Source organism: Pelophylax lessonae (genome assembly GCF_965119305.1).
Source record: "Pelophylax lessonae genome assembly, chromosome: 2".
In the NCBI taxonomy this organism is placed as follows: Eukaryota; Metazoa; Chordata; class Amphibia; order Anura; family Ranidae; genus Pelophylax; species Pelophylax lessonae.
In genome coordinates this window covers 340776417-340804084 of record NC_138769.1, presented here as the reverse complement: position 1 = coordinate 340804084, position 27668 = coordinate 340776417, and positions in this window count along the sequence as shown.

Below are 27668 nucleotides of genomic sequence, written 5' to 3'. Positions count from 1 at the left end.
TGGAAAAAAAAAACACATAAGAAAACGCATATGGGTACAAATCACACGAGGCCCTCCAAACACTTACCTAATGGCACAAACACGGTGGTGGTGGTGGTGGCAAAAAAAGCAGAAGAGGCTGCAAAGAAATGAAAAAAAAAAACACATAAGAAAACGCATATGGGTACAAATCACACGAGGCCCTCCAAACAATTACCTAATGGCACAAACACGGTGGTGGTGGTGGTGGTGGTGGTGGTGGTGGCAAAAAAAGCAGAAGAGGCTGCAAAGAAATGGAAAAAAAAAACACATAAGAAAACGCATATGGGTACAAATCACATGAGGCCCTCCAAACACTTACCTAATGGCACAAACACGGTGGTGGTGGTGGTGGTGGTGGCAAAAAAAGCAGAAGAGGCTGCAAAGAAATGGAAAAAAAACACATAAGAAAACGCATATGGGTACAAATCACACGAGGCCCTCCAAACACTTACCTAATGGCACAAACACGGTGGTGGTGGTGGTGGTGGTGGTGGCAAAAAAAGCAGAAGAGGCTGCAAAGAAATGGAAAAAAAAAACACATAAGAAAACGCATATGGGTACAAATCACACGAGGCCCTCCAAACACTTACCTAATGGCACAAACACGGTGGTGGTGGTGGTGGTGGTGGTGGTGGCAAAAAAAGCAGAAGAGGCTGCAAAGAAATGGAAAAAAAAACACATAAGAAAACGCATATGGGTACAAATCACACGAGGCCCTCCAAACACTTACCTAATGGCACAAACACGGTGGTGGTGGTGGTGGTGGCAAAAAAAGCAGAAGAGGCTGCAAAGAAATGGAAAAAAAAACACATAAGAAAACGCATATGGGTACAAATCACACGAGGCCCTCCAAACACTTACCTAATGGCACAAACACGGTGGTGGTGGTGGTGGTGGTGGTGGTGGTGGCAAAAAAAGCAGAAGAGGCTGCAAAGAAATGGAAAAAAAAAACACATAAGAAAACGCATATGGGTACAAATCACACGAGGCCCTCCAAACACTTACCTAATGGCACAAACACGGTGGTGGTGGTGGTGGCAAAAAAAGCAGAAGAGGCTGCAAAGAAATGGAAAAAAAAAACACATAAGAAAACGCATATGGGTACAAATCACACGAGGCCCTCCAAACACTTACCTAATGGCACAAACACGGTGGTGGTGGTGGTGGTGGTGGTGGTGGTGGCAAAAAAAGCAGAAGAGGCTGCAAAGAAATGGAAAAAAAAAACACATAAGAAAACGCATATGGGTACAAATCACACGAGGCCCTCCAAACACTTACCTAATGGCACAAACACGGTGGTGGTGGTGGTAGTAGTGGGCAAAGAGCAGAAGAGGCTGCAAAGAAATGGAAAAAAAAAACACATAAGAAAACGCATATGGGTACAAATCACACGAGGCCCTCCAAACACTTACCTAATGGCACAAACAGACTTGGTGAAGGGGGGGTGGTGTAATCCTTTATAGGCAAAAGGAGGCTGCAAACATTAAACATACATGAGAAATCGCATGACCTACATACGTGCACATAATAAATTACAGTTATCAGGAAAGCAAAAATGGTGTCTTTGGAAGCTGGGAAGGTAAGGGGGCAGGTTTAGATGCCAAATCTAGACTGCACACCTTTAACAAACATGAGAAAACACATGTCCAAACCACATGCACATGGGGCCAACTGCCAATGATTAAAAGACACTTGAGGGGTTCCCAAGCTATTGTGGGTTGGAGGGGATTCACCATAGACAACTTAAGCACACCCAAGATAAGTACAAATTCTCTCCTTCCTTTTTTTTGGGAGAGAGAGATACAATTGTCTTACCTCCAGATAATGTAGGTTGTGGGTCACAGGGTCTTGCTAGCACATAAGAAACATCGATCTATAACATCCAGCAGCCATATTGGCCATGTGCTCCTTTTATAGCTGGCTCACAGGTGTGATAATTAGCGGCCGTTTCTATATATATCTGCGCATTCGCGAATTTGCGCGTTCAAAATGGAGGACGATATCCCAGACGCATTAGATGGTGCAATGCTGGCATTTATCGGTGCCTTGTTTGAGGAGGCCCTTGCACAGGAGGCAGCAGAAGGTGGGGAAGCTGTAGCAGAAGGTGGGGAAGCTGCAGCAGCAGCAGCAGCACCTCCAGCAGCAGCACCTCCAGTCCGTGTGCCCTTACCTCGCCAGCCACGCATTTTTGCTCCAAGGATCTATTTGGACAAGCTGCGGGATTCTGATGTCAGGAGGAAGTTCCGGCTCGAGCGAGGAACTATTCTACACCTCTACCAGCTCATAGCAGACAAAATTGACCCGGACACACAGCGCGGCCATGCGGTGCCCGGCATGGCCAGATTGCTGGCCACTTTGTATATTTTAGGGCGTGGCAGCTTCCAAGCCACTTCGGGAAGTATCATGGGCATTAGCCAGCCCACAGTTTCAAGGGTGTTCATGTTGGTCATTAATGCCATAGTCGATATAGTGCCCAATTTTATCCACTGGCCACAGAATGAAAATGAGTGGAATGAAGTCAAGTTGGGTTTCTACCTGCGGGCACACATGCCGCAAATCCTAGGGGCAATCGATGGCACCCACATAGCCATTAGGCCACCAAGGAGCCACGAAAGTGAGTACCGGAACCGCAAGCAGTACCACTCCGTGAACGTCCAATTAGTGTGTGACGCCAAACAGCGCATCATGAGTGTCAACACTGGTCACCCAGGGTCGTGCCATGATTCCAGTATGTTAAGAACCAGTACTCTGTACGAGGTGTTTGAAAGTGGACAAATGCCCCAAGGGTGGCTTATTGGTAAAGTATTTTGTCTTAACAACATAAACTGTAAGATTACATAGACATAGGAATAAGCTACATCGGTGTACACCCTGATTTAAGCAAAGCCTACCTAAAATGGATGTGTTAGGAGTTGTCAGGCTGTTCACACACAACCAGATCAGCAGCTTAGCAGCTCACAAAAGAAAGATTTGCAAAGTTGTCTTTGAGTCCAATGAAGGTGGTTAACCAATGTGTAAATGGTGTCCTCTAGCCACCCAAAGAAAACCTACAAATGATTCCAATGGTATTGCCATATCCCCAAAGTACTTTGCATAAGTGAGTCAATATTGGTTTCCTCACTCTAGTTGCAGATATATTCCAGAAGTAATACCTAGGCTAATGTAATAGGAACAAAATAGGGGCCAAGTTGGAACTTGCAAGAGAAACCCACCACTTTGTGTGTCCTTTTTCCCATTTGTATTAGTGATTTAGGCAGTTAGACAGAGTTGAGATGTTTCATATGAGTTTTTGCAAACAGACGAGCAGGTTGTTTAGTAAAATGCCCAATTGTCTCCCATTTTGAGGAGTCATCTAAAGTCACATGATATGAAGAACTAATGTATATTTTTCTTATTTTTCAGGGGATGCTGGTTACCCGCAGCTGACGTGGCTGATGGCTCCAATCAGGTACCCCCAGGGCCCAGCAGAGAGGAATTACAACAGGGCCTTGCGGAGAAGCCGGAGTATCATTGAGTTGACCATAGGTCTTCTCAAATCCCGGTTTCTCTGCTTGGCCCGGCCTGGGGGTGAACTCCTGTACTCTCCTACAAAGGCTTCCAAGATCATCCTGGCGTGCTGCGTGTTGCACAACATGTGCGTTGCCCGGGATGAATCTTGGGAGCTGACGGAGGAGAGGGAGCCAGAGGTCCGTCAGCCGGCGGCCCCCAGGCGGCGGAGCACCGCTGCAGGTATGGCCTCCCGGAATACCCTGGTTGCTAGCCACTTTACATGTAAGTACTGTAACCGGTCAAGATAGGGCATGTGTATTAATTAGCTAGTTAGCAGAGGTGCCACTCACAGGGAGACAGAGGGTCATTATCATCTGCCAATGATACTTGCCATTGTAGATAAAGTGTAGTCAACATTGGTAAAATTGTGTTACTTGAGCAAAAACATGCACCTCTAACCATAAACATGTTGGTATTGTGAATAGTGTAAAGGGCTGAGAAGAGCTGGCAGGTGTTTATTTGTGTCTATGCCACCTGTGTAGTTATTGATAACATGAACGGCTGCTTGGTATCTTATGGTGTTGTAATTTTCCAGAACGTCAACATCTTGGAATCATGGCATGTACCATGAGAAGCCTGTGGTGATGGGCTGTCTGGCGTCACAGGTGTGTATTCAAATGTTTACATTAATGATTTCTGGTTTGTGTAAGTTGGCATAAAATGTGTTATTTCACTCGTGATGTCGAAATTAAATGAAGTTCAGAATGAAGCAAACAGGCATTAAGATGTGATTTTCATAATGAAATGTCTTAACCTTTGTTTTATTTTTCCAGGAGTGGTACTGCTTGCGGGTGTAGGTGGTAGAAACCCACCTTGATGGACTCCACTCATCTTCTTTTGTGGTCAGTGGATATTTGGTAAGGCACATGGCCAATGACCAACATGAACACCCTGGAACTTCGAAAGTGGCTTGGAAGCTGACCAGCAACCTTGCCATGCCTGTCCCCTATGAGCTGGTAGAGGTGCAGAATGGATTCTGAACTCTGCCTGAAGTTGTGGAAGACATCAGAATCCCGTAGCCATGGAGCAAAGATCGTGGTCTGGCACTGTAAAGGCACACGGACTGGAGAGTGACAATATTATTTTGCTGCATCCCTCCTTCTGCTGTCATTCTCAAATAAATAAAGACTTTAGAATTGAACATGTGTTTTTTTGTTTTGTGTGGGTGCCTACAGACAAAAGGGCCATCCACACTGTAAGATTTAGAGAAGACTTTATCCTTCAGATTGACATTTTCTATGTAGTGCAAGGGCCTGCCTGATTGCATCCAAATTGAAAGTGTTGAGGTTTGAGCTTATATTATATGGTTTGGTTAAGTCTACAGGAAAAAGTCTAGACAAATTGTTAGTGTATGGCCCATTAAGCTGCCAAGGCCGGAGTTTTGCACTTTGCATGCTGCTTGTACTGGTGATGTGAGGGGTTGTAATGTAGAGTAGGGATGTGACAGTGTTGTGTTGAGGTGTGAGGCAAATGTAGTGTTGGACTATGAGGGTCTGTGTTGTTGAAATATGGAGAGAGTCCAATATCAGACACCTATGTTTATTGGTCAAGAAATTGTAAGAACCATGGTAAATATGTAAAGAATTGCATCTCGATAAAACTAGGACCACACTCATAAAATCAAAATTGTGTTGTTTCCATTGATGTGCTTGAAATTTGGGTAGGACACCCCCCCCCCCCCCCCAAATTCAAGATAGTTTAAAAAAACTGTTAAAAAAAATGAGAGTGAAAAGAGATCCCAAGTGTAGTGATGTGATTTGAACCCATGACGTTGTTAACTGCAGTGAAGTTGCAAAGCACTTAGCTATTGTGCAGAATAAAGCTGTATGGTGGAAAAAAAGGAGTGTGTTAAGGCTAAAAAGCACATATAGCTAAAGAACTAAACATTGTATGGAATGTGGGAAGAAGACCATGGTAAAATTGTGAGGTTTCATCTTGCCCTGAAGTAGGGTAGGGGTTTGGTCACTTGCCTTTGGTACTTTCAATCATAAGATCGATTCGACACACAGACAAGATCAAAAAAACACTTAAAATGGTGTAAGCTTGCAATCGCTTCTGAGTGTAACATTATTTAGCAATATATATGATGTAATCCGTTACATTTTAGCAATATAAACAAAAAAAGAAAATAAAAAAAGTAGGTGGAGATGGTAAGCCTCGAACCTACAGCAGAGGGAGATGAATTACAGACGTGTGATGTGTGCACTAATCCACTACCCCACATCGCTATGTGAAACTGCTATAAGCACGAAGACATAAGTTTGCGAATTGGCGAAGCCGCGATCGTAAGTGAATCCCGCTGACGGCGGAATTCATTATTGCTGTTTCACTAGCCAATTCGCCGCAGCGCCAGTTAATTGATTTGAACGCGGCGAAACTGAAACACGTCATAGATGTTTGAAGCTGCAGTTTCTTTAAATCCGGCCCCCCGTGTCTTTCACACTCCATGAGGAAGTCAAAGAACCACAAAGACGCTACTTACTTTTAATATGTGATATTAACTCCACAACCTATACCATTGCTAACATATATGCACCCAACTCCGATCCAGTCTGCTTTCTCAACAAATTGCTATGCAAAATACGTACACACCAAAAAGGCTCTCTATTGCTATTTGGAGACTTCAATCTCCTCCCTGACCCATCTATGGACTCCACGTCTACCTCTAGACGTCCGAGACCCTCACTCCATAGCTCAATATACCAACACAATCTGTTTGATGCATGGCGTTGCTCTTATATAGGTGAGAGAGACTTCACCTTCCTCTCCACACCCCATCAATCCTATTCGCGCATAGGCCTTTTCTTAGTGGACCAGTGGCTTATAACTAAGACTTCCTCAACCTCAATTATTATTATCACAAGGTCGGACAATGCCTCAGTTGTGCTAACCATAGAAGATTTCCTGTCTTTCAATACCATTCAGATCTGGAGAGCAAATCCGCTCCTTCTACAAAAGAATGACACCAAACCAATAATAGAAAGACATTTATTGGAGCTTTCCGCAGATAATGATGCCTCAGTAGCTGACCACTTTACCTTTTGGAACGCTCATAAGCCATCCATTAGAGGTATTTACATCAAACTGGGGGTAGGAGAAAAAGAGGCAGCGACAAAAGCGTCTACACAAACTTACTGACAAAATTCACAAATTAGAAAACGAAAATAAACAAAATCCTTCACTTTCAATCACCCATAATCTGACACAAATCTGCTATGAACTCAGATTATTTATTTTGGAGAGCTGTGAGAAGACCACCAGGAGATTAAAAATGACATATTACGCTAATGGTAACAGGGCGGAAAAGGTCTTGGCCCAACCCCTTTGAGGCTGCAGACATAAATATAGAGTCCCATACATAATACACCCACATACCAAGGACAAACAATATCATCCTAAAGATATAGCGGATGCCTTTAGCCACTATTACAGTTCGCTTTATATTCTTAATAGAGATCCAGAAACATTCCAACCAACCCCTGATTCGATTAAAAACTTTTTAAACAAACTAACCATTCCCCAGTTGACCCCAGAACAACTGCAGATGCTAAATATGCCCTTTGACTCGCAGGAAATTCACAAAGCAATAGACACACTACCGTTCAATAAATCTATTGGGCCGATTGGCTTCATAGGGGAATATTATAAAACTTTCAAACAGGTTTTTACACCCTATCTGGTTCACATCCTCAAAGCTGCTGCTGCCTCTTCCTCTTTTCCCCCAGAGATGCTTAAAGCACTAAAAAAAAACCCTACCCAAGCCAGGGATCCATCTACTCCTCAAAATTTTAGGCCTATATCACTCCTTAACAATGACCTAAAACTACATGCCAAGCTTATTGCCCTACGTATTAGATGTTCTCCCACTGCTTATACACCCGGACAAATCATGGTTCACCAAGGGATGCCAGACCACAGAAGCTACACAATGCCTAATAAATATCATCCACAGTGCTAAACTACGAGGGTCGCCTTCTCTGCTTCTAGCACTAGATGCAGAAAAGGCTTTTGACAAAATTCATTGGGGCTATCTAGCTAAAGTATTGTCATCCTTTGGGTTTTCAGGCCCAATATACTCCATTATGACCTTATACACCAAGCCCTCAGCTCTGGTATACACTTCTGCTGTCCTCTCTACTTCTTTCCTTATTACGAAAGGGCCCCCGTTCAGGGTGCCCACTCTCCCCGCTAATTTTTAATTTACTTATGGGACCCTTGGCAACTTATATTCGCAACCCCCCCACCCCCATTACATGTTTTCAAGCCCAAAACTCATCACATACCATCAGCCTCTTTGCCGGTAATATCATGAATGAATGAATTTGGGTACAGTGTTGCATGACCTTGCAATTATCAGTTAAAGTAGCACATTGCTAAATAGCAAAAAATGGCCTGGTCATGGAGCTCAAGTGGTTAACAGAACACAAACAATGATCAAATACACAAAAAGAAAGTGAAAAATAAAAAAGAAAGAAGTAAATTTCCATTTGCCTTAATCTTTCCCCCTCCTCAAAAGTAAAGAAAATGTTTAGCAAAATCAATTTAACCTAACTCATTCCTAGTAACCAATGGTGGAACTACCTCTGTCACCGAGAATGTACCACAAAATGCGCTCAAGGCTGCACTGAGCACAGGCTGCCGCATTACCTGCACTGGTATTAAAGTTTGTGGATGCTATTAGTACAAAGAGGCTTCTAAAGACTTCCAGGGAATGAATATCACCTAAAGCCTTTTCATGCACTAACCCTGCCAGTGAGGGCCCAAGAAAAGTACAGTGATCTGCAGTGGTGTGGTCACTCTGTCATTGTATGTCTCTCACTTTATTTTTTATAACTATTTAGCAAGACTTTATTTATGGTCAGCAGTAACAGTAGTAAAGCTAGTAGGGTTGAGCGGACACCTAGATGTCCGTGTTCGACGGGTTCGGCCGAACTTTAAAAAAAAGTCCGGGTCCGTGTCCCGGACTTTTACCGAACTTTTCCCGGACACCGAACCCCATTGAAGTCAATGGGGACCCGAACTTTAAGGCACTAAAATGGCTCTAAAACACCAAAGGAAAGGGCTAGAGTGCTGCAAATGGCAGCAAAACGTAATTAAGAGCATGGCAAGTGCTCTGCAAACAAATGTGGATAGGGAAATAACTTAAAACAACAAAAAAAAACAGAAAAATAAAACAATGTTCTTCTTCATCTCTGAAGGACGAGGCCCATATGGAGTAGGAGGGAGGTTGAGGTGGTGGTGGATGTGGCGGTGACATAGGCGTGCGCACAGGGTGTGCTGGGTGTGCCTGGGCACACCCTAATCACCTAGGGCACATAGCATTGCCAGTGAGGAGATGGGAAAGATCTCCCTGGGACCTGCTCTGCTCTATTTCTCCTTGCCTACAGGTACATGGCCCCGATACATTACTCTCCCTGCTGGCAAACACATGCATGTGTATTTCAACTTTGGGGTGCACACCTTAATGCAATAGGCTGCGCACACCTATGGGCGGTGTAGGTGGAAGCGGCGGTGGAGGAGGACCAGGGCCGGATTAACAGCATCATGGGCTTGGTGCTGAGGATTTTGAAGGGCCTTAAGGGCCGTGCCTTGCCATGCACCCAGAGGAGGAAGGGTGCAGCCATGCATGCCTAATTCAACATGGGATGCTGTCTCTGAAGCCCATAAACACATCCATGCATCGCCAACTGTCCCTCCTTGTCCGGCCTTCACGCTGTGTGGGGAGGTTCTGAGGGTGCTGCCTGGGGAAGCGAGCATAGAAGCCAGACTTCTGTGTTTACAAGTGACAGAAGAGCGGTAACAGTGAATATGGCCAACCCGGGGCCTATATAAAAGGTAGGGGCCTGGAGCTGCAGCTCCAATAGCCCCTACATTAATCTGGCCCTGAGGAGGAGGACGAGGTAGCCAACACTGCTTCTTTTCAAAAATTTTAAATGAGGGTACACCCCAAAAGAGTGAGAAAGAGCAAAAATGGAACAATGGGTGGGTAAGGTCGGTATCCATTGCTATTCTGCATAAGGTACGGAAAAGTCCCGTGGGATCCATGCCTGGTTCATTTTAATGAACTTGAGCTTGTCCACATTGTCTCTGGACAGGCGGCTGCGCTTGTCTGTTATAACGCCCCCAGCCGTGCTAAATACCGTTCAGATAATACACTGGCTGCAGGGCACGCCAGCACCTCCAAGGCGTAAAGGGCAAGCTCAGGCCATGTGCCCAATTTGGAGACCCAGAAGTTGAAGGGGGCAGACCCGTCATTCACTACATGTAGGCGTGTGCACACATACTGCTCCACCATGTTGGTAAAATGCTGCCTCCTGCTAAGACGTTCCATCTGAGCTGCTGGTGCTGCTGTTTGTTGTGGCGTGCTGACAAAGCTTTTCCACATTTCGGCCATGCTAACCCTGCCTTCTGAGGTGCTGGCGGTGCCCTGGTTGCGTTGGCGACCTCCTCCTCCTCCTCCTCTGCCTTGTTCTTCCACTGTGGCCCCGCTGTCAGATGGGAATGCCAGCAGCATGGCGTCTACCAGCGTGCGCTTGTACTCGCGCATCTTGCGATCGCGCTCCAGTGAGTGAATTAAGGACGGTACGTTGTCCTTGTAACGGGGATCCAGCAGCGTGGCCACCCAGTAATCAGCACAAGTTAGAATGTGGGCAACTCGGCGGTCGTTGTGGAGACACTGCAGCATGTAATCGCTCATGTGTGCCAGGCTGCCCAGAGGCAACGAAAGGCTGTCCTCTGTGGGAGGTGTATCGTCCGTGTCCTCTGTATCCCCCCAGCCACGCACCAGTGATGGCCATGAGCTGGCCTGGGTGCCACCCTGCTGTGAACATGGTTCCATCTCCTCCTCCAGCTCCTCCTCCTCCTCATCCTCCTCATCCTCCAGAACTGTGCCCCTGCTGGACAGTTGCGTCCCTGGCGTTTGCGTGTGCAGGAACCCACCCTCGGAGCCCCTTGCGAATGACTGCCCTGAAAGCCTTGGAAATGTTACCTCTTCATCCTCCTCCTCCTCCTCATCCTGTGCCACATCCTCTTCCATCATCGCCCGAATTGTTTTTTCAAGGAGGCATAGAAGTGGGATAGTTAAGCTGAGAACGGCGTCATTGCCACTGGCCATGTTGGTGGAGTACTCAAAACAGCGCAACAAGGCACACAGGTCTCGCATGGAGGCCCAGTTATTGGTGGTGAAGTGGTGCTGTTCCGCAGAGCGACTCACGCGTGCGTGCTGCAGCTGAAACTCCACTATGGCCTGCTGCTGCTCGCACAGTCTTTCCAGCATGTGCAAGGTGGAGTTCCACCTTGTGGGCACGTCACATATGAGGCGGTGAGCGGGAAGGCCGAAGTTACGCTGCAGCGCTGCCAGGCGAGCAGCAGCAGGGTGAGAACGCCGAAAGTGCGCACAAACGGCCCGCACTTTCTGCAGCAGCTCTGACATATCGGGGTAGTTTTTAAGGAACCTCTGCACCACCAAATTCAGCACATGCGCCAGGCAAGGGATGTGCGTCAAACCGGCTAGGCCCAGAGCTGCTATGAGATTTCGCCCGTTATCGCACACCACCAGGCCGGGCTTGAGGCTCGCTGGCAGCAACCACTCATTTGTCTGCTGTTCCATGCTCCTCCACAACTCCTGCGCGGTGTGTGGTTTGTCCCCCAAACAGGCAAGTTGTAAAACTGCCTGCTGTCGTTTACCCCTGGCCGTGCTGAAGTTGGTGGTGAAGGTGTTACGCTGTCCGGATGAGGAGGCGGTAGAGGATGAGGAAGCGGAGTAGGAGGAGTTAGGAACAGGAGGCAAACTGAAGCGCCCTGCAATCCTCGGTGGTGGAAGGACATGCGCCAAATTGCTATCCGCCTCAGGCCCATCCGCCACTGCATTTACCCAGTGTGCCGTTAGGGAGATATAACGCCCCTGACCGTGCTTACTGGTCCACGTATCCGTAGTTAGGTGGACCTTGGCACAGATGGCGTTGCGCAGTGCACACCTGATATTTTCCCCCACTTGGTTGTGCAGGGAAGGGATGGCTTGCCTGGAAAAGTAGTGGCGGCTGGGCACGACGTACTGTGGGACAGCCACCGACATAAGGTTTTTAAAACTGTGCGTCTCCACCAGACGGAATGACAGCATTTCAAAGGCCAATAATTTTGAAATGCTGGCATTCAGGGCCAGGGATCGCGGGTGGGTAGGGGGGTACTTCCTCTTCCTCTCAAGTGTTTGGGAGATGGAAAGCTGAACGCTTCCACGGGACATTGTGGAGATGGTTGTTGGTGACCCAGGTGGTGGTGTTGCTGACAGATCGTCTGTTTGCGGGGTGGCAGGTGCCGGTATCACTACAGATGTGGCTGGAGCGGCCGAGACTGCAGCAGAAGAGGAAGCAGGATGAGCCAGAGACGTTTCTTGGTTTTGAAGGTGTGTACTCCACTGCAGCTCGTGCTTTGCACTTAGATGCCTGATCATGCAGGTTGTGCTCAGGTTGAGAAGGTTTATGCCTCGCTTCAAGCTCTGATTGCACAGGGTGCAAACCACTCGTGTCCTGTCATCAGCACATTTTCTAAAGAACTTCCACGCTAGAGAACTCCTTTGAGCTGACTTTGGTGCGCTCGTTCCCTTGCTGCGTTGGGCAGTAGCGGGCGTAGTGTCTAGGGCACGGCCGCTCCGCTTCTGCACCCTGCTCCCTCTTCTGCTGTGCTGGTGGCTCTGTGCGACCACCGCCTCTTCCTCCAAACTACTCAGGTCACCTGCATGACGTTCATTCCATGTGGGGTCGAGGACCTCATCGTCCTCCACATCATCTTCCACCCAGTCTTCACCCCTGCCCTCCTTGTCGGTCTCCACAATGCTGAACGCCGCAGCAGTTGGCACCTGCGTTTCGTCATCATCGGAGACGTGCTGCGATGATCCTTGCATGTACTCATCTTGAGAAATAAGTGGTTGGGCATCGCTGCACTCAATCTCTTCCACTTCTGGGGCAGGGCTAGGTGGATGGCCCTGGGAAACCCTGCTGACAGAGTCCTCAAAAAGAATAAGAGACTGCTGTATGGCTTGGGGCTCAGACTGCTGGCCTGATTTGCAAGGGGGTGAGGTGAAAGACGGTTGGACATTGGCTGCAGGTGCCAACTCTGACCTTTCTGCAGTAGACTGGGTGGGAGACAATGTGAAGGAACTGGAGGCACTGTCAGCAGCAAACCAATCTACTATCGCCTCAACTTGTTCTGGCCTCATCACTTCTAGGGGCGTTTGATGCCCTACCAAATACTGATGCAGGTTCTGTCGCCTACTCACACTTGAGGAAGGTGTTTCACTTGTGCGTGTAGCTGGCACAGATCGACCACGTCCTCTCCTTGCAACAGGAGCTCTACCAGCAGCACCACGACCCAGGCCACGGCCCTTATTTGACGGTCTCCTCATATTTCTGTAATTTAAGATCTTGCCCTAGAAAGGTTTTTATTGAATAGCGGAATAGGAAATATGATCCAAAAAAGTGTATGTATCTCGCACGTACAAAACCACACTAGGCCCCAATTACTATTGTTTCTACCCCTAAAAGGATGGATGAGGAGTAGGAGGAGTATGGAACAGACAGCACCCTCAAATCTTCAGAAGTATGAGATGAACCCCAAAAACTTGGAAAGGTGGATCTCACACGTACCGACACAGACTATCCCGCAATTCAATTGATCCTCAAAGGTTTTTATTGAATAGCGGAATAGGAAATATGATCAAAAAAAGTGTATGTATCTCGCACGTACACAACCACACTAGGCCCCAATTACTATTGTTTGTACCCCTAAAAGGATGGATGAGGAGTAGGAGGAGGAGTATGGAACAGGCAGCACCCTCAAATCTTCAGAAGTATGAGATGAACCCCAAAAACTTGGAAAGGTGGATCTCACACGTACCGACACAGACTATCCCGCAATTCAATTGATCCTCAAAGGTTTTTATTGAATAGCGGAATAGGAAATATGATCAAAAAAAGTGTATGTATCTCGCAAGTGCACAACCACACTAGGCCCCAATTACTATTGTTTGTACCCCTAAAAGGATGGTTGAGCAGTAGGAGCAGGAGTATGGAACAGGCAGCACCCTCAAATCTTCAGAAGTATGAGATGAACCCCAACAACTTGGAAAGGTGGATCTCACACGTACCGACACAGACTATCTCGCAATTGAATTGATCCCCAAAGGTTTTAATTGAATAGCGGAATAGAAAATATGATCAAAAAGAAAGTGTATGTATCTCGCACGTACACCACCACACTAGGCCCCAACTACTATTGTTTGTACCCCTAAAAGGATGGTTGAGCAGTAGGAGGAGGAGTATGGAACAGGCAGCACCCTCAAATCTTCAGAAGTATGAGATGAACCCCAAAAACTTGGAAAGGTGGATCTCTCTCACACGTACCAACACAGACTATCCCCCAATTTAACTGATCCCCAAAGGTTTTTGATTAAATAGCGGAATAGAAAATATGATCCAAAAAAAGTGTATGTATATCACACGTACACAACCACACTAGGCCCCAATTACTATTGTTTGTACCCCTAAAAGGCTAGATGAGGAGTAGGGGGGGTATGGAACAGGCAGCACCCTCAAACCTTCAGAAGTATGAGATGAACCCCAACAACTTGGAAAGGTGGATCTCTCTCACACGTACCAACACAGACTATCCCCCAATTTAACTGATCCCCAAAGGTTTTTGATTAAATAGCGGAATAGAAAATATGATCCAAAAAAAGTGTATGTATATCACACGTACACAACCACACTAGGCCCCAATTACTATTGTTTGTACCCCTAAAAGGCTAGATGAGGAGTAGGGGGAGTATGGAACAGGCAGCACCCTCAAACCTTCAGAAGTATGAGATGAACCCCAACAACTTGGAAAGGTGGATCTCTCTCACACGTACCAACACAGACTATCCCCCAATTTAACTGATCCCCAAAGGTTTTTGATTAAATAGCGGAATAGAAAATATGATCCAAAAAAAGTGTATGTATATCACACGTACACAACCACACTAGGCCCCAATTACTATTGTTTGTACCCCTAAAAGGCTAGATGAGGAGTAGGGGGAGTATGGAACAGGCAGCACCCTCAAACCTTCAGAAGTATGAGATGAACCCCAACAACTTGGAAAGGTGGATCTCTCTCACACGTACCAACACAGACTATCCCCCAATTTAACTGATCCCCAAAGGTTTTTGATTAAATAGCGGAATAGAAAATATGATCCAAAAAAAGTGTATGTATATCACACGTACACAACCACACTAGGCCCCAATTACTATTGTTTGTACCCCTAAAAGGCTAGATGAGGAGTAGGGGGGGTATGGAACAGGCAGCACCCTCAAACCTTCAGAAGTATGAGATGAACCCCAACAACTTGGAAAGGTGGATCTCTCTCACACGTACCAACACAGACTATCCCCCAATTTAACTGATCCCCAAAGGTTTTTGATTAAATAGCGGAATAGAAAATATGATCCAAAAAAAGTGTATGTATATCACACGTACACAACCACACTAGGCCCCAATTACTATTGTTTGTACCCCTAAAAGGCTAGGAGTAGGGGGAGTATGGAACAGGCAGCACCCTCAAACCTTCAGAAGTATGAGATGAACCCCAACAACTTGGAAAGGTGGATCTCTCTCACACGTACCAACACAGACTATCCCCCAATTTAACTGATCCCCAAAGGTTTTTGATTAAATAGCGGAATAGAAAATATGATCCAAAAAAAGTGTATGTATATCACACGTACACAACCACACTAGGCCCCAATTACTATTGTTTGTACCCCTAAAAGGCTAGATGAGGAGTAGGGGGAGTATGGAACAGGCAGCACCCTCAAACCTTCAGAAGTATGAGATGAACCCCAACAACTTGGAAAGGTGGATCTCTCTCACACGTACCAACACAGACTATCCCCCAATTTAACTGATCCCCAAAGGTTTTTGATTAAATAGCGGAATAGAAAATATGATCCAAAAAAAGTGTATGTATATCACACGTACACAACCACACTAGGCCCCAATTACTATTGTTTGTACCCCTAAAAGGCTAGATGAGGAGTAGGGGGGGTATGGAACAGGCAGCACCCTCAAATCTTCAGAAGTATGAGATGAACCCCAAAAACTTGGAAAGGTGGATCTCTCTCACACGTACCAACACAGACTATCCCCCAATTTAACTGATCCCCAAAGGTTTTTGATTAAATAGCGGAATAGAAAATATGATCCAAAAAAAGTGTATGTATATCACACGTACACAACCACACTAGGCCCCAATTACTATTGTTTGTACCCCTAAAAGGCTAGATGAGGAGTAGGGGGGGTATGGAACAGGCAGCACCCTCAAACCTTCAGAAGTATGAGATGAACCCCAACAACTTGGAAAGGTGGATCTCTCTCACACGTACCAACACAGACTATCCCCCAATTTAACTGATCCCCAAAGGTTTTTGATTAAATAGCGGAATAGAAAATATGATCCCAAAAAAGTGTATGTATATCACACGTACACAACCACACTAGGCCCCAATTACTATTGTTTGTACCCCTAAAAGGCTAGATGAGGAGTAGGGGGGGTATGGAACAGGCAGCACCCTCAAACCTTCAGAAGTATGAGATGAACCCCAACAACTTGGAAAGGTGGATCTCTCTCACACGTACCAACACAGACTATCCCCCAATTTAACTGATCCCCAAAGGTTTTTGATTAAATAGCGGAATAGAAAATATGATCCAAAAAAAGTGTATGTATATCACACGTACACAACCACACTGGGCCCCAATTACTATTGTTTGTACCCCTAAAAGGCTAGATGAGGAGTAGGGGGAGTATGGAACAGGCAGCACCCTCAAACCTTCAGAAGTATGAGATGAACCCCAACAACTTGGAAAGGTGGATCTCTCTCACACGTACCAACACAGACTATCCCCCAATTTAACTGATCCCCAAAGGTTTTTGATTAAATAGCGGAATAGAAAATATGATCCAAAAAAAGTGTATGTATATCACACGTACACAACCACACTAGGCCCCAATTACTATTGTTTGTACCCCTAAAAGGCTAGATGAGGAGTAGGGGGGGTATGGAACAGGCAGCACCCTCAAACCTTCAGAAGTATGAGATGAACCCCAACAACTTGGAAAGGTGGATCTCTCTCACACGTACCAACACAGACTATCCCCCAATTTAACTGATCCCCAAAGGTTTTTGATTAAATAGCGGAATAGAAAATATGATCCAAAAAAAGTGTATGTATATCACACGTACACAACCACACTAGGCCCCAATTACTATTGTTTGTACCCCTAAAAGGCTAGGAGTAGGGGGAGTATGGAACAGGCAGCACCCTCAAACCTTCAGAAGTATGAGATGAACCCCAACAACTTGGAAAGGTGGATCTCTCTCACACGTACCAACACAGACTATCCCCCAATTTAACTGATCCCCAAAGGTTTTTGATTAAATAGCGGAATAGAAAATATGATCCAAAAAAAGTGTATGTATATCACACGTACACAACCACACTAGGCCCCAATTACTATTGTTTGTACCCCTAAAAGGCTAGATGAGGAGTAGGGGGAGTATGGAACAGGCAGCACCCTCAAATCTTCAGAAGTATGAGATTGTGTTCACTGTACCCCACAAAGATTGAGTTCACTGCACCCCACAATGATTGTGTTCACTGCACCCCACAAAGATTGTGTTCACTGCACCTCACAAAGATTGTGTTCACTGTACCCCCCAAAGATTGTGTTCACTGCACCCCACAAAGATTCTGTTCACTGTACCCCACAAAGATTGTGTTCACTGCACCCTAAAAGGATGTTGTTCACTGCACCCCACAAAGATTGTGTTCACTGCACCCTAAAAGGATGTTGTTCACTGCACCCCAAAAAGATTGTGTTCACTGTACCCCCCCAAAGATTGTGTTCACTGCACCCCACAAAGATTGTGTTCACTGCACCCCAAAAAGATTGTGTTCACTGTACCCCCCAAAGATTGTGTTCACTGCACCCCAAAAAGATTGTGTTCACTGTACCCCCCAAAGATTGTGTTCACTGCACCCCACAAAGATTCTGTTCACTGTACCCCACAAAGATTGTGTTCACTGCACCCCAAAAAGATTGTGTTCACTGTACCCCCCCAAAGATTGTGTTCACTGCACCCCACAAAGATTCTGTTCACTGCACCCCACAAAGGATTTTGTTCACTGCACCCCAAAAAGATTGTGTTCACTGCACCCCAAAAAGGATTTTGATCACTGCACCCCAAAAAGGATGTTGTTCACTGCACCCCAAAAATGATTTTGTTCACTCCACCCCAAAAAGATTGTGTTCACTGCACCCCACAAAGATTGTGTTCACTGCACCCCAAAAAGATTGTGTTCACTGTACCCCCCAAAGATTGTGTTCACTGCACCCCACAAAGATTCTGTTCACTGTACCCCACAAAGATTGTGTTCACTGCACCCCAAAAAGATTGTGTTCACTGCACCCCAAAAAGGATGTTGTTCACTGCACCCCAAAAAGGATGTTGTTCACTCCACCCCAAAAAGATTGTGTTCACTGCACCCCACAAAGATTGTGTTCACTGCACCCCAAAAAGATTGTGTTCACTGCACCCCAAAAATGATTTTGTTCACTGCACCCCAAAAAGGATTTTGTTCACTGCACCCCAAACAGGATGTTGTTCACTCCACCCCAAAAAGATTGTGTTCACTGCACCCCAAAAAGATTGTGTTCACTGCACCCCACAAAGGATTTTGTTCACTGCACCCCAAAAAGATTGTGTTCACTGCACCCCAAAAAGGATGTTGTTCACTGCACCCCAAAAAGGATTTTGTTCACTGCACCCCAAAAAGATTGTGTTCACTGCACCCCACAAAGGATTTTGTTCACTGCACCCCACAAAGATTGTGTTCACTGCACACCAAAAAGGATTGTGTTCACTGCACCCCAAAAAGATTTTGTTCACTGCACCCCAAAAAGATTGTGTTCACTGCAGCCCAAAAAGATTGTGTTCACTGCAGCCCAAAAAGATTGTGTTCACTGCAGCCCAAAAAGATTGTGTTCACTGCAGCTCACACACAGAAAAATGGATGTGGATCACTGACACCTGCCTATCTCCAATCCCACACCACACAGCAATATCGATTGTAGTTTGTAGAACACAGTTTCCCTAAAATTCAGCAGACTCTGTCCCTAACAGGATTGAGAAGAGATCGTAGATCAGGATTGAGTGCAGATTCACCCCACCCCCCACACAGCAATATCGATTGTAGTTTGTAGAAGACACTGACCCTATAATTCAGCAGACTCTATCCCTAAAATGCCTACAACTCGCCCTGCCTAAACACTCCGACCTGTCCCTCAATTCTATCCGGACACAAATGTTTTTTTCCTGCCTATCTTTCCCTAATCAGCAGCCAGCACATTGATGTGTGCTCTGTCCCTTAGCTAAGCAGCAGAATGACGCTGCTGCGGCGGCTGCCTCGAACTTATAAAGACTTGGTCACATGCTTCAGACGGCCAATCACAGCTACTAAGACATTTGCAGGCATGGCTGGGATGGCTTAAGGCACACCAGTTAAACGATTGTTGATTGGCTGTTGAAAGCCCGCCATGAAAAGAGCGCCAAAGCATGCAAAACCCGGAAATAAAACGACCGAACACGGATTTTTACCCGAACATACAGTAAAGTGTCCGTGTCCGTGTTCGGGTAAAAAAAATCCAATTATTCGGTACGAACACGAATAATACAGTCCGTGTTCGCTCAACACTAAAAGCTAGACCTAACAAAGTAGAGTCAACAATAGAAATTTAAAAAAAAGACAACATCCATGTATATGGTAAATGAGTATTATCGGTTGTCATTTCCTGGAAGAGATGCCTAAAAGAAAGAGAATTTTGAGAAAAAGGAAAAGAAATAGAACAGCTGAAAAAAATATGTGTAAATAGGGACTGTCAATAAAAGATGCATTATATACAATATCTCAAGGGGGAGAGAGGACCTGAATGATAGAAGAGGGAGCGAGGTGGGGATAGGAAATGAGTGGAGGTAGAAAATGAGTGGCAGTAGGAAAAGGAAAAGAAATTAGTGTTTAGAGCAAGTTTCTCAAGCTGGAGTCCACGGTAGAATAGGCCAATAAAGCAAAAAAAAAAAAAAAAAATATATATATATATATATATATATATATATATACACACACACACACACAGTATATCACAAAGGTGAGTACACCCCTAACATTTTTTTAAATATTTTATTATATCTTTTCATGTGACAACACTGAAGAAATTACACTTTGCTAAAATGTAAAGAAGTGAGTGTACAGCTTGTATAACAGTGTAAATTTGCTGTCCCCTCAAATAACTCAACACACAACCATTAATGTCTAAACCGCTTGCAACAAAAGTTAATACACCCCTAAGTAAAAATGTCCAAATTGGGCCCAATGAGCCATTTTCCCTCTCCGGTGTCATGTGACTCATTAATGTTACAAGGTCTCAGGAGTGAATGCGGAGTAGGTGTGTTAAATTTGGTGTTATTGCTCTCACTTTCTCATACTGGTTACTTGAAGTTCAACATGGCACCTCATGGCAAAGAACTCTCTGAGGATCTGAAAAAAATAATTGTGCTCTACATAAAGATGGCCTAGGCTATAAGAAAATTGCCAAGACCCTGAAACTGAGCTGCAGTACAGTGGTCAAGACCATACAGTGGTTTAACAGGACAGGTTCCACTCAGGACAGGCTTCGCCATGGTCGACCAAAGAAGTTGAGTGCACATGGTCAGCATCATATCCAGAGGTTGTCTTTGGGAAATGTGTGAGTGCTGCCAGTATTGCTGCAGAGGATAAAGGGGTGGGGGGTCAGCCTGTCAGTGCTCAGACCATACGCCGTACACTGCGTCAAATTGGTCTGCATGGTTAGAAAGCCTCTTCTGAAGATGATTCACTAGAAAGCCTGCAAAAAGTTTGCTGAAGACATGTAGACTAAGGACATGGATTTCTAGAACCATGTGATGTGGTCTGATGAGACCAAGATAAACCCTATTTGGTTCAGATAGTGTCAAGCGTGTGAGGCGACAACCAGGGGAGGAGTACAAAGACAAGTGTTTCTTGCCTACAGTCAAGCATGGTGGTGGTGTCATGGTCTGGAGCTGCATGAGTGCTGCCGGCACTGGGGTGCCACAGTTCATTGAGGGAACCATGAATGCCAACATGTACTGTTACATACTGAAGCAGAGCATGATCCCCTCCCTTTGAAGACTGGGCCGCAGGCAGAATTCCAACATAGAGACCCCAAACACATCCATGACGACTTAAAGAAGTTGAGGGTACAGGTGATGGACTGGCCAAGCATGTCTCCAGACCTAAACCCTATTGAGCATCTGTGGGGCATCCACAAACAGAAAGTGGAGGAGCGCAAGGTCTCTAATATCCACCAACTCTGTGATTTCGTCATGGAGGAGTTGAAGTGGCAACCTGTGAAGCTCCAGTGGCAACCTGTGAAGCTCTCACTTGACACTTTGGGCCCAATTTGGACATTTTCACTTAGGGGTGTACTCACTTTTGTTGCCAGTGGTTTAGAAATTAATGAGTTATTTTGAGGGGACAGCAAATTTACACTGATATACAAACTACACTCAATACATTGTAGCAAAGTGTCATTTCTTCAGTGTTTTCACATGAAAAGATATAATAAAATATTCACAAAAATGTGAGGGGTGTACACACTTTTGTGAGGTAGTGTGTGTGTATATATATATATATATATATATATATATATATATATATATATATATTATCACAGTAATTGCTGTCTGTAGTGATTCCAAATTGCTTCAAGTAAAACTTAAGGCAAAACTTTTTTTTCAGTTTTAGTTAGAAGGGAGAGGGTTTAGAACATTTGGCAGTTCTATTGCTGTCTGTGCCCCCGTTAAGGAGATTCACCCTCTTTATTTGTCCTGTTTACTGTTGTCATTGAAAGTAAAAGTAAAAGATAATCCCAAAATTTGTGTTGTCCCCAGAAAAGTAATAGAGGGGAAATCTTCCAATGGGGACATTAGCTCTGGTGACCTGGGGGTCCCCAAGAAATTCACCTAATTGCAGGGATTTTCTCTCACTTCCTGTTTGGCTATGGGACAGGAAATGGAGGGAAATGTCCACAATGTGTCAGAGATGGCGAAAAAAAATCTGATACAGTTTATATTCCTCCCTTACTCTATCCAAAATAAAATAAAAAAAAAAGTTTTGCCTATAGTTCTAGTTTAGGTCTACAGTGGTCCAAGGTTTCATTCTGAAATAATCAAGTTATTCAAAGCAGTGCTAAATTCTCCTAAAAATATGATAACAACTGCTTAGAGGAAAAAATAAATAAAATCAAACACAATTCATTTAGAAATAAAGTGCAAAAAAGTGCTTAAAGCATGGAACATGGGCTAAATTGAAGTGCCAATGCAACCGCATATTAGTTCTTAACCATTCCACCAGATAAATAGTGTATTGAATGGCAACAGCTCATATGCTGACCCGATGTACAATCACACTCCTGTTTTTAAAGTGCATCCACCACCATGCACCACCATTAAATTGAGCCTCTTACCAAATAGTATGAACTATTAGATTATAAATGGTCAAAAGCTCTCAAGTTCGCTGGTCATCCTTTGGCCTCCTAGTGTAAGCTGTATCTCGATATAAATCACCTCCACTTCTGGGCATCAACGAAAAAAGTAAGAGCAGTAGAGGTCCATAGTAAAGTATATAAAAACTGTGCCTAATTTTTTTTTTTAATGCAAGTTGCGCTTACCTAGCAAAACATAAAAAAAGCATATCTAAGCAAACCTATACTCTTGTGTAGCAGGCTGATCCTCCACGCCGGACTCTGACCAGCACACATTTGTGTTTCATCAGAAATGACGCTGTCAGGGGGAAAGGATGGAATGCATACACCACACAAGTTGTTTAAATACTGCCTGCTACTTACAACTACCACATAGGTCATAAGCGCCCCCAATAAAGAATTTCACACCCTGCAATCAATTCTCAAGGAGAAATTTAATTTTGTGACCAAAAAAGATTAATACAACAAAAAACTATAAATATTTAAAATAACACCATCTTGTGGCTAAAAGCAAATATTACACATAAAACAGGTTAAAACATAATACCGCGAATCAGTCCGCTAATTAGGATCATAAATTACGTATAAACAATAAAAACCTTTTAACATTTATTCACATAAAGTTAAGTAAATAAAGGAGCTAGCAGAATATTAAAGTACTATGTGGATGTATATTTTATAAACACATACCAATCTATATTGTATACAGTATTATATTCAATAAAATGTTATCTTAAATGATTCATGACTTGCAAAAATCATACATTCTCAATATAAAAAAAGTAATTGACTTTTTAAATACCAACATCATCTGTAAAGCAAATAATGTCTCTGGATGCTATCTCATCAATAACCATATCCAAATCCTCTCACTTAAAATTTTTTTCCATGAAACTCACCCTAATTTTTGGAGAAAGAATGTAGTAATCATTTATGCTGGAGCAATTGCGCCTCAAACACAAAAATCGACTTTTTGGTACTGATTTGAGCCAGGATGGATGATGACAACTAGTCGAATCTAAATGACAATTCCTGTCAGTCCAGAAAATGTACCTCCTGAGTATTAGTTTCACATTGCAACTCTATACTTCTATTATTGGCATTCAGTATGGAAAATAATTCTAGCAAAGATTCTAGGCTACCAATCCACAGGAGGAGAATGTCTTCTATGAACCTACCCCAGAACACCAATTCCAAGCTCGCCATGAACCATTTGAGATAACATTAGTGATGGGCCGAATACCCCCCTGTTTGGTTAGCACCAGAAAATCTCGAACAGGGCAAAAGTTCTAGCAAAAATGCGATCTCTATTAAAGTCTATGGGACACGAAAATGAAAAACCAAAAGGCTTATATGCAAGTTATTACCATAAAAGTGTATAGGGACCCGGGTACTGCTTAAAATGATCATTTTTAAAGGAGCAGTGATTTTAATGATGCAATAAAAAAAATGAAAAATTTCTTTTAAATATCGTCCTTGGGGGTCCCCTTAATGTGCCTGTAAAGTGGTGCATCTGTACGATGTATAGAGCCTACTGCAGCAATACTGACATTTCTAAGGGAGAAAATGTAATTGAAACTTGCTGTAATGCATTGTCAGCTCCCGGTAAAACAGATAAAAAAAAATGAAAGAAAATGGCGTAGGGTCCCCCCCCCCCTAGTCCATGCCAGGCCCTTAGGGTCTGGTATGGATTTTAAGGGGAGGCCTATCCAGATCCTTATCCGAGCATGCAGCCTGGCAGGTCAGGAAAGGGGGGTGAGCGAGGGGCCCCCCTCCTGAACCATACCAGGTCACATGCCCTCAACATGGGGGGGGGGTAGGTGCATTGTGGCATGCCCCCACCCTAAAACACCTTGTCCCTATGTTGATGGGGACAAGCGCCTCTTCCCGACAACCCTGGGCAATGGTTGTCAGGGTCTGTGGGTGTGGGGCTTATTAGAATCTGGAAGCCCCCTTTCCCTTTAATGGCATCTGGGGGGGCACCCATGTCCCCCCTCATGTGAATGGGTATCAGGTACATAGTACCCATTCACCAAAATTGTAATAAAGTAGAAACCACAGGACACAGTTTTTGACAAGTCCTTTATTAAAAAGAAAAAAAAATAGTGTCCCTCAATGTAAATCCATCGCCAATCATGACGCCCACCAAACCCGAAAAATAGAAAAAAGGTAATAAAAATGCTTCTCCTCATAAGAGGCTATCCACTGTATGCCTGATCTTTGGCTTTGACAGCTCTTATATAGGCAATTGGCGGGGCCACCCGGTTACGTCACCAGGTGGCACCGCCCCTTTCATAGTCCATGGGGTTCAATATTGAGTTGGCCCACCGTTTGCAGCTATAACAGCTTCAACTCTTCTAGGAAGGCTGTCCGTAAGATTTATAAGTGTGTCTATGGTAATGTTTGATCATTCTTTCAGGAATGCATTTGTGAGGTCAGGCACTGATGAGGATGAGAAGACCTGGCTCTCAGGCTCCACTCTAATTCATCCCAAAGGTATTCAATCGGGTTGAGGTCAGGACTTTGTGCAGGCCGGTCAAGTTCCTCCACCTCAAACTCACTCATCCATGTCTTTATGGACACTGGTGCACAGTCATGCTGGAACAGGAAGGGGAAATCCCCAAAGTCGGGACCATGAAATTGTCCAAAATGTCTTGTAAATGCTGGCGCCTTAAGAGATCTTTTCAATGGAACTAAGGGGCCACTCCCAATCCCAGAAAAACAACCCCACACCATAAACCCCCTACACCAAATGATTTGGAGCAGTGCACAAAGCAAGGCCCATAAAGACATGGGTGAGCGAGTTTGGGGTGGAGGAACTTGACTGGCCTGCACAGAGTCCTGACCTCAACCCTATAGAAAACCTTTGGAATGAAATAGAGCAGAGACTACAAGCCAGGCCTTCTCGTCCAACATCAGTGCCTGACTTCACAAATGCGCTTCAGGAAGAATGGTCATATAGACACACTCCTAAACCTTGTGGACAGCCTTCCCAGAAGAGTTGAAGCTCTTAAAACTGCAAAGGGTGGACCAACTCAATATTAAACCCTATGGACTAAGACTGGGATGCTAGAATATTCTTCTAGCTTCTCTATTTGATGTGAAAAAATTTAACAAAGTTTTTATTAATTATATGTAATTTGTGATCCTAATCCGATTTGCAGTATTATTTTTATTTATTTTATGTGTAATATTTGATTTTGGCCACAAGATGGTGTTATTTTTTAAATATTTATAGTTTCTAGTTGTATTGATCTTTTTAGTCACAAGATGGTATTTCTCCTTGGGAGTTGATTGCAGGGCATGATGTCCTTTATTGGAAGTGCCTGTAATCTATGTGGTGGTTATAAGTAGCAGACAGTATTTAAACAACTTGCGTGGTGTATGCCCACCAGCCTGCCCCCCCATGTTGTAATTGCTGACGAAACACATAGGTCGTGGCTCTGACGTGACGTCATCATGAATGCGTGCTGGTCAGAGTCCAGCGTGGAGGATCAGCCTGCTACACGGGAGTATAGAATTGCCGAAATACAATTATTTATGTACTGCTATGTAAGTGCAACTTGCATTTTTAAAAAAATAAAGGCAGTTTTTATAAACTTCACTATGGATCTCTGCTGCTCTTGCTTTTTTTGGTGATTTATATCAGGGATAGAGCTTTTACTAGGAGGGCAATGGATGATCAGCGAACTTGAGTGTGATTGTACATCGAGTCAACATATGAACTGTTGCCATTCAATACACTATTTATCTGGCGGAATGGTTATGAACTAATTTAGTTTAGCACATATTTTATGCTTTATGCAATTTTTTGCACTTTATTTCCATATGAATTGTGTTTGTATTTATTTTTTTCTCATCTAAAAATTTGCTATCATATTTTTAGGAGAATTTAGTGCTGCTTTGAATAATTTTATTACTGTCACGATTGAGTATCACAATTGCACAGTGGCAGCTTTATTTTTTATATTTGGAATAAATTTGACTTAGTACAGATTATTTTGGGTTTTATGTATTGTCATTCTGAATTGTCCTAGATGCCTCTATGTGTACTATTCTGTCCACCCTAATATACAATATACTAGAAAAAGTACTGCGCTGCTGGCTACATTTCTTGTGACTTATTAAACCATGTGTAGTCAGTGTATATACTATCAAATAAAGGAAAAAACAGATGCGTGCTCATGTACATAACACTACGACAATGATTCCTTAAGCCGTGTTATAATGTGCAAATAAATAAATAGTCTCTTTTTAAGATATGTATGCCTTTGAAGCCAATAGCAGTATACAATCTTCCGTGTTAATGAATTCCTACACCGAGTAAAAATCTCAAAATGTGCAATGTAAATGCAATCGGTGCCACCTCAGTGCTCTTAGAACACTCACTTCCAAAACAATAATAAATCGCATGTACATAAACCACCAGGGTATTCCAACTCCTTAGATCGGACACATCAAGACCTCCTGTCAACTAGGGTCTCTCTTCGTGGAATCAACAATGGCTCCAGGGAATAAAGGATGCAGTCTCTTTAAAACTCCTTAGTATTCATGCAGCTATATTGCCTCAACTAATGCATTTTGTCTTGGAAGAGCCATAATCTGGTTCCCTTAAAGAATGGTAATCCAAGGTGCATCTCTGCTAGCAGTCTTCTGTTCTCTGATGACTCTCCTGGCTCTCGACCACGCATCGGCAGACGACCCGGCGAAGGCAGGCAGCCAGGCATCGGCAGATTACCCGCTTCTGGACTTGGCCCATTGTTCCTGCTCTCACTTCCTCACTCTTGTTGTGCGTTTATTGTTGTTTGCTCCAATAAACTGCTTTATTTTACCTACAGTACATCACCATGTGGTCTGGTTTCCTGGCACCCTGACAATGCAGAGAAAAAATCTAGAAAAAAATGTAAGGACTGCTTACAGACAGCTGCACAGCCATGATGTCACCCTTGGTAACAGCCATGCATTTAGCAGGGCATCAATCCCCAATGTGAGCCACCCAAGCAAGAAACTTACCAGCTAGGTAGGGGAAGCAGCTTGCAGGAACAAGCAGGACCAAGCAAGTTGTGAAAGCAACTCCCATCTAAAAGTTTTTGAAGTTTTTGAATTTATCTACCCTCCCAGGTGACACCACTAACTGTGGAAGGGGGTTCCACATTCTTACTGTTCTAACAGTAAAGAACCCCTTACGCAGTTTAATATTGAATTGCTTCTAATCCAACTTCATTGTGTGGCCACGTGTCTTCTTTAGAGACCTTATATTCAAAGGTTCCTCCTAATGCTGAGTCACCATTTAAAAAATGTGTATATCGTGCTTATATTCCCTTATCTCCGGTTCTCTAGCTGTACTGGTAGAACAATCCTGCCTGTGCATATGTGAGACAGGAATATTATTTTGCTACTCATGTCCAGCCATGATTAATAAGTTCAAGGAGTTTTGCAGAATTTCCACCATTTGTAGCACAAT